Here is an 8,060-nt window from a genome sequence, read left to right on the forward strand (position 1 = left end):
ATATTGATCGAAACCAGGATTAATGGACTGTTTCAGTGTGGTGCCACATTACTACGTGATCCAATCCAAAGAAAGCTCAGAATCTGGCCATCAAGTATGAGAAATATGCGAAAGTATGAGTCTGATGAGAGCAAATCCCAGACCTAACATGGACCTAACATGCGTTAACCTATAAAATATTGATCGAAACCAGGTTTAATGGACTGTTTAAGTGTGGTACCACACTACTATGTGACCCCAACCAGAAAAAACCCAGGATCTGTTCAAGAAATATGTGAAGAATGAGGAAGTATCAGACTGATGAGGGCAAATCCTAGAACTAATCCAGACCTAACATGAGTTATCCTCTAGAATGTTGATCGAAACCAGGATTAATGGACTGTTTCAGTGTGGTACCACAATACTACGTGATCCAAACCAAAAAAAGCCCAGAATCTGGCCATCAAGTATGAGAAATTTGCGATAGTATGAGCCTGGTGAGAGCAAATCCCAGACCTAACATAGACCTAACATGCGTTATCCTCTAAAATATTGATCGAAACCAGGTTTCATCGACTGTTTCAGTGTGGTACCACATAACTGTGTGTTCCAAACCAGAAAAAGCAAAGGATCTGGCTGACAAATAGGAGAAATATGCGAAAGTATAATCCTGAAGAGAGCAAATCCCAGACCTAACTTAGACCTAACATGCGTTATCCCCTAAATTATTGATCGAAACCAGGTTTAATAGACTGTTTCAGTGTGGTACCTCATTACTGCGTGATCCAAACCAAAAAAGCCCAGAATTTGGCCATGAAGTATGAGAAATATGCGAAAGTATTAGCCTGATGAGGGCAAAACCCAGACCTAACCTAGAGCTATCATGCGTTATCCTCTAAAATATTGATCGAAACCAGGTTTAATGGTCTGTTTCAGTGTGGTACCACATTACCACGTGATCCAAACCAGAAAAAGCCCAGAATCTGGCCATCAAGTATCAGAAATATGCGAAAGTATGAGCCTTATGAGAGCAAATCCCAGACCTAACCTAGACCTAACATGCGTTAACCTCTAAAATAATGATCGTGACCAGGTTTAGACGACTGTCTCAGTGTGGTACCACATTACCACGTGATCCAAACCAGAAAAAGCCCAGAATCTGGCCATCAAGTATCAGAAATATGCGATAGTATGAGCCTGATGAGAGCAAATCCCAGACCTAACATAGACCTATCATGCGTTATCCTCTAGAATATTGATCGAAACCAGGATTAATGGACTGTTTGAGTGTGGTGCCACATTACTACGTGATCCAATCCACAGAAAGCTCAGAATCTGGCCATCAAGTATGAGAAATATGCGAAAGTATGAGCCTGATGAGAGCAAATCCCAGACCTAACATAGACCTAACATTCGTTATCCTCTAAAATATTGATCGAAACCAGGTTTAATGGACTGCTTCGGTGTGGTACCAAATTACTACGTGATCCAAACCAAAAAAAGCCCACAATCTGGCCATCAAGTATGAGAAATATGCGAAAGTATGAGCCTGATGAGAGCAAATCCCAGACCTAACATAGACCTAACATTCGTTATCCTCTAAGATATTGATCGAAACCAGGTTTAATGGACTGCTTCAGTGTGGTACCAAATTACTACGTGATCCAAACCAAAAAAAGCCCACAATCTGGCCATCAAGTATGAGAAATATGCGAAAGGATGAGCCTGATGAGAGCAAATCCCAGACCTAACATGGACCTAACATGCGTTATCCTCTAAAATATTCATCGAAACCAGGTTTAATAGACTGTTTCAGTGTGGTACCACATTACTGCGTGATTCAATCCAAAAAAGCCCAGAATCTGGCCATGAAGTATGAGAAATGTGCGAAAGTATTAGCCTGATGAGTGCAAAACCCAGACCTAACCTGGAGCTATCATGTGTTATCCTCTACTATATTGATCGAAACCAGGTTTAAAGGACTGTTTCAGTGTGATACCACATTACCACGTGATTCAAACCAGAAAAAGCCCGGGATCTGGCAAACAAGAATGCGGAAAATTTGAATGTATGAGCCTGATGAGAGCTAATCTCAGACCTAACCTAGACCTAACATGCGTTATCCTCTAGAATATTGATCGAGACCAGGTTTAATGGACTGTTTCAGTGGGGTACCACATTACTACGTGATCCAATCCAAACAAGCCCAGAATCTGGCCATCAAGTATGAGAAATATGCGAAAGTATGAGCCTGATGAGAGCAAATCCCTGACCCAACATAGACCTAACATGCGTTATCCTCTAGAATGTTGATCGAAACCGGGATTAATGGACTGTTTCAGTGTGGTACCACAATACTACGTGATCCAAACCAAAAAAAGCCCAGAATCTGGCCATCAAGTATGAGAAATTTGCGATAGTATGAGCCTGATGAGAGCAAATCCCAGACCTAACATAGACCTAACATGCGTTATCCTCTAGAATATTGATCGAAACCAGGATTAATGGACTGTTTCAGTGTGGTGCCACATTACTACGTGATCCAATCCAAAGAAAGCTCAGAATCTGGCCATCAAGTATGAGAAATATGCGAAAGTATGAGTCTGATGAGAGCAAATCCCAGACCTAACATAGACCTAACATGCGTTATCCTCTAAAATATTCATCGAAACCAGGTTTAATAGACTGTTTCAGTGTGGTACCACATTACTGCGTGATTCAATCCAAAAAAGCCCAGAATCTGGCCATGAAGTATGAGAAATGTGCGAAAGTATTAGCCTGATGAGTGCAAAACCCAGACCTAACCTGGAGCTATCATGTGTTATCCTCTACTATATTGATCGAAACCAGGTTTAAAGGACTGTTTCAGTGTGATACCACATTACCACGTGATTCAAACCAGAAAAAGCCCGGGATCTGGCAAACAAGAATGCGGAAAATTTGAATGTATGAGCCTGATGAGAGCTAATCTCAGACCTAACCTAGACCTAACATGCGTTATCCTCTAGAATATTGATCGAGACCAGGTTTAATGGACTGTTTCAGTGGGGTACCACATTACTACGTGATCCAATCCAAACAAGCCCAGAATCTGGCCATCAAGTATGAGAAATATGCGAAAGTATGAGCCTGATGAGGGCAAATCCTAGACCTAACCCACACCTAACATGCGTTATCCTCTAAAATATTTATCGAGACCAGGTAGAATTGACTGTTTCAGTGTGGTGCCACATTACTACGTGATCCAAACCAGTGGAAGCCCAGGATCTGGCCAACAAGCATGAGAAATATACGAAAGTATGAGGCTCATGAGGGCAAATTACAAACCTAACCCAGTCCTGACATGCGTTGTCCTCTGAAATATTGATCGAGACCAGGTTTAATCGTCTGTTTCAGTGTTGTCCCACATTACTACGTGAACCAAACCAGTAAAAGCCCACGACCTGGCCAACAAGTATGAGAAATATGCGAAAGTGTGAGCCTCATGAGGGCAAATCCCAGACCTAACACTGACCTAACATGCGTTAACCTCTAAAATATTGATCGAAACCAGGTTTAGTCGACTGTCTCAGTGTGGTACCACATTACTATGTGATCCTAACAAGAAAAAACCCAGGATCTCGCCAACAAGTATGTGAAGAATGCGAAAGTATGAGACTGAAGTGGGCAAATCCCAGACCTAACCCAGACCTAACATGCGTTATCCTCTAAAATATTGATCGAAACCAGGTTTAATGATCTGTTTCAGTGTGGTACCACATTACTACGTGATCCTACCAGAAAAATCCCAGGATCTGGCCAACAAGTATGAGAAATATGCGAAAGTATGAGCCTGATGAGTGCAGATCCCGTATCTAACATAGACCCAACATGCGTTATCATCTAAAATATTGATCGAAACCAGGTTTAAAGGACTCTTTCAGTGAGGTACCACATTTCTACGTGATCCAAACCAAAAGAAGCCCAGAATGTGGCCATCAAGTATGAGACATATGCGAAAGTATGAGCCTGATGAGAGCAAATCCCTGACCCAACATAGACCTAACATGCGTTATCCTCTAGAATGTTGATCGAAACCAGGATTAATGGACTGTTTCAGTGTGGTACCACAATACTACGTGATCCAAACCAAAAAAAGCCCAGAATCTGGCCATCAAGTATGAGAAATTTGCGATAGTATGAGCCTGATGAGAGCAAATCCCAGACCTAACATAGACCTAACATGCGTTATCCTCTAGAATATTGATCGAAACCAGGATTAATGGACTGTTTCAGTGTGGTGCCACATTACTACGTGATCCAATCCAAAGAAAGCTCAGAATCTGGCCATCAAGTATGAGAAATATGCGAAAGTATGAGTCTGATGAGGGCAAATCCAAGGCTTAACTTAGACCTAACATGCGTTCTCCTTTAAAATATTGATCGAAACCAGGTTTAATGGTCTGTTTCAGTGTGGTCCCACATAACTGCGTGATGCAAACCAGAAAAAGCCCAGGATCTGGCCAACAAGAATGAGAAATATGCGAAAGTATGAGCCTGGTGAGAGCAAATCTCAAACCTAACATGGACCTAACATGCGTTAACCTCTAAAATATTGATCGAAACCAGGTTTAATGGACTGTTTCAGAGTGATACCACATTACTGCGTGATTCAAACCAAAAAAGTCCAGAATCTGGCCATGAAGTATGAGAAATATGCGAAAGTATTAGCCTGATGAGTGCAAAACCCAGACCTAACCTGGAGCTATCATGTGTTATTCTCTAAAATATTGACCGAAACCAGGTTTAATGGTCTGTTTCAGTGTGGAACCACATTACCACGTGATACAAACCAGAAAAAACCCAGAATCTGGCCATCAAGAATGAGAAATATGCGAAAGTGTGAGCCTGCTGAGAGCAAATCCCAGACCTAACATAGACCTAACATGCGTTATCATCTAAAATATTGATCGAAACCAGGTTTAATGGACTGTTTCAGTGTGGTACCACATTACTGCGTGATTCAAACCAAAAAAGTCCAGAATCTGGCCATGAAGTATGAGAAATGTGCGAAAGTATTAGCCTGATGAGTGCAAAACCCAGACCTAACCTGGAGCTATCATGTGTTATCCTCTACTATATTGATTGAAACCAGGATTAATAGACTGTTTCAGTGTGGTGCCACATTACTACGTGATCCAATCCAAAGAAAGCTCAGAATCTGGCCATCAAGTATGAGAAATATGCGAAAGTATGTGTCTGATGAGAGCAAATCCCAGACCTAACATGGACCTAACATGCGTTAACCTCTAAAATATTGATCGAAACCAGGTTTAATGGACTGTTTAAGTGTGGTACCACACTACTATGTGATCCAAACCAGAAAAAACCCAGGATCTGTTCAAGAAATATGTGAAGAATGAGGAAGTATCAGACTGATGAGGGCAAATCCTAAAACTAATCCAGACCTAACATGAGTTATCCTCTAAAATATTTATCGAGACCAGGTTGAATAGACTGTTTCAGTGTGGTACCGCATTACTACGTGATCCAAACCAGTGAAAGCCCAGGATCTGGCCAACAAGAATGAGAAATATGCGAAAGTATGAGCCTGATGAGAGCAAATCCCAGACCTAACATAGACCTAACATGCGTTATCCTCTAAAATATTGTTCGAAACCAGGTTTAATGGACTGTTTCAGTGTGGTACCACATTACTACGTGATCCAAACCAAAAAAAGCCCAGAATCTGGCCACCAAGTATGAGAAATATCCGAAAGTATGAGCCTGATGAGAGCAAATCCCGGATCTAACATAGGCCTAACATGCGTTGTCCTCTAAAATAGTGATCGCAACCAGGTTTAGTCGACTGTTTCAGTGTGGTACCGCATTACTACGTGATCCAAACCAGTGGAAGCCCACGACCTGGCCAACAAGTATGAGAAATATGCGAAAGTATTAACCTCATGAAGGCAAATCACAGACCTAACCCAGACCTAACATACGTTATCCTTTGAAATGTTGACCCAGACAAGGTTTAATTGACTGTTTCAGTGGGGTACCACATTACTACGTGATCCAATCCAAAAAAGCCCAGAATCTGGCCATCAAGTATGAGAAATATGCGAAAGTATGAGCCTGATGAGGGCAAATCCTAGACCTAACCCACACCTAACATGCGTTGTCCTCTAAAATATTTATCGAGACCAGTTTGAATTGACTGTTTCAGTGTGGTACCACATTACTACGTGATCCAAACCAGTGAAAGCCCAGGATCTGGCCAACAAGACAGAGAAATATCCGAAAGTATGAGCCAAATGAGAGCAAATCCCGGATCTAACATAGATCTAACATGCGTTATCCTCTAAAATATAGATCGCAACCAGGTTTAATGGTCTGTTTCAGTGTGGTACCACATTACTAAGTGATCCAAACCAGAAAAAGGCCAGAATCTGGCCATCAAGTATCAGAAATATGCGAAAGTATGAGCCTTATGAGGGCAAATCCAAGGCTTAACCTAAACCTAACATGCGTTCTCCTCTAAAATATTGATCGAAACCAGGTTTAATGGTCTGTTTCAGTGTGGTACCTCATCACTACGTGATCGAAACCAAAAAAGGCCCAGAATCTGGTCATCAAGTATGAGAAATATGCGAAAGTATGAGTCTGATGAGGGCAAATTCAAGGCCTTACCTAGACCTAACATGCGTTATCCTCTAAAATATTGATCGAGACCAGGTTTAATCCACTGTTTCAGTGTGGTCCCACATAACTACGTGATGCAAACCAGAAAAAGCAAAGGATCTGGCTAACAAGTAAGAGAAATATGCGAAAGTATTAGCCTCATGAGGGCAAATCACAGACCTAACCCAGACCTAACATGCGTTATCCTCTAAAATATTGATCGACACCAGGTTTACTCGACTGTTTCAGTGTGGTACCACATTACTAAGTGATCCAAACCAGAAAAAGGCCAGAATCTGGCCATCAAGTATCAGAAATATGCGAAAGTATGAGCCTTATGAGTGCAAATCCCAAACCTAACCTAGACCTAACATGCGTAAACCTCTAAAATAATGATCGCGACCAGGTTTAGACGACTGTCTCAGTGTGGTACCACATTACTATGAGATCCAAACCAGAAAAAACCCAGGATCTGGCCAACATGCATGTGAAGAATGCGAAAGTATGAGACTGAAGTGGGCAAATCCCGGACCTAACCCAGACCTAACATGCGTTGTCCTCTGAAATATTGATCGAGACCAGGTTTAGTCGTCTGTTTCAGTGTTGTCCCACATTACTACGTGATCCAAACCAGTAAAAGCCCACGACCTGGCCAACAAGTATGAGAAATATGCGAAAGTATTAACCTCATGAAGGCAAATCACAGACCTAACCCAGACCTAACATACGTTATCCTTTGAAATGTTGACTCAGACAAGGTTTAATTGACTGTTTCAGTGTGGTACCACATTACGACGTCATCCAAACCAGAAAAAGCCCAGGATCTGGTCAACGAGTATGCGAAAAATGCGAAAGTATGACCCTGATGAGGGCTTAATCCTTAACCTAACCCAGGCCTAACAAGCGTTATCCTCTAAAATACTTATCGAGACCAGGTTGAATTGACTGTTTCAGTGTCGTACCACATTACTAAGTGATTCAAACCAAAAAAGCCCAGGATCTGGCCAACAAGAATGAGAAATATCCGAAAGTGTGAGCCTGATGAGAGCAAACCCCAGACCTAACCTAGACCTAGCATGCGTTATTCTTTAAAATAATGATCGTGACCTGGTTTAGACGACTGTCTCAGTGTGGTACCACATTACTATGTGATACAAACCAGAAAAAACCCAGAATCTGGCCATCAAGTATGAGAAATATGCGAAAGTGTGAGCCTGATGAGAGCAAATCCCAGATCAAACATAGACCTAACATGCGTTAGCCTCTAAAATAGTGATCGAAACCAGGTTTAATAGTCTGTTTCAGTGTGGTACCACATTACTGCGTGATTCAAACCAAAAAAGCCCAGGCTCTGGCCAACAAGAATGAGAAATATCCGAAAGTGTGAGCCTGATGAGTGCAAATCCCAGACCTAACCT

This window comes from Colletes latitarsis, unplaced genomic scaffold (genome assembly GCF_051014445.1).
Source record: "Colletes latitarsis isolate SP2378_abdomen unplaced genomic scaffold, iyColLati1 scaffold0007, whole genome shotgun sequence".
NCBI classification, from domain to species: domain Eukaryota; kingdom Metazoa; phylum Arthropoda; class Insecta; order Hymenoptera; family Colletidae; genus Colletes; species Colletes latitarsis.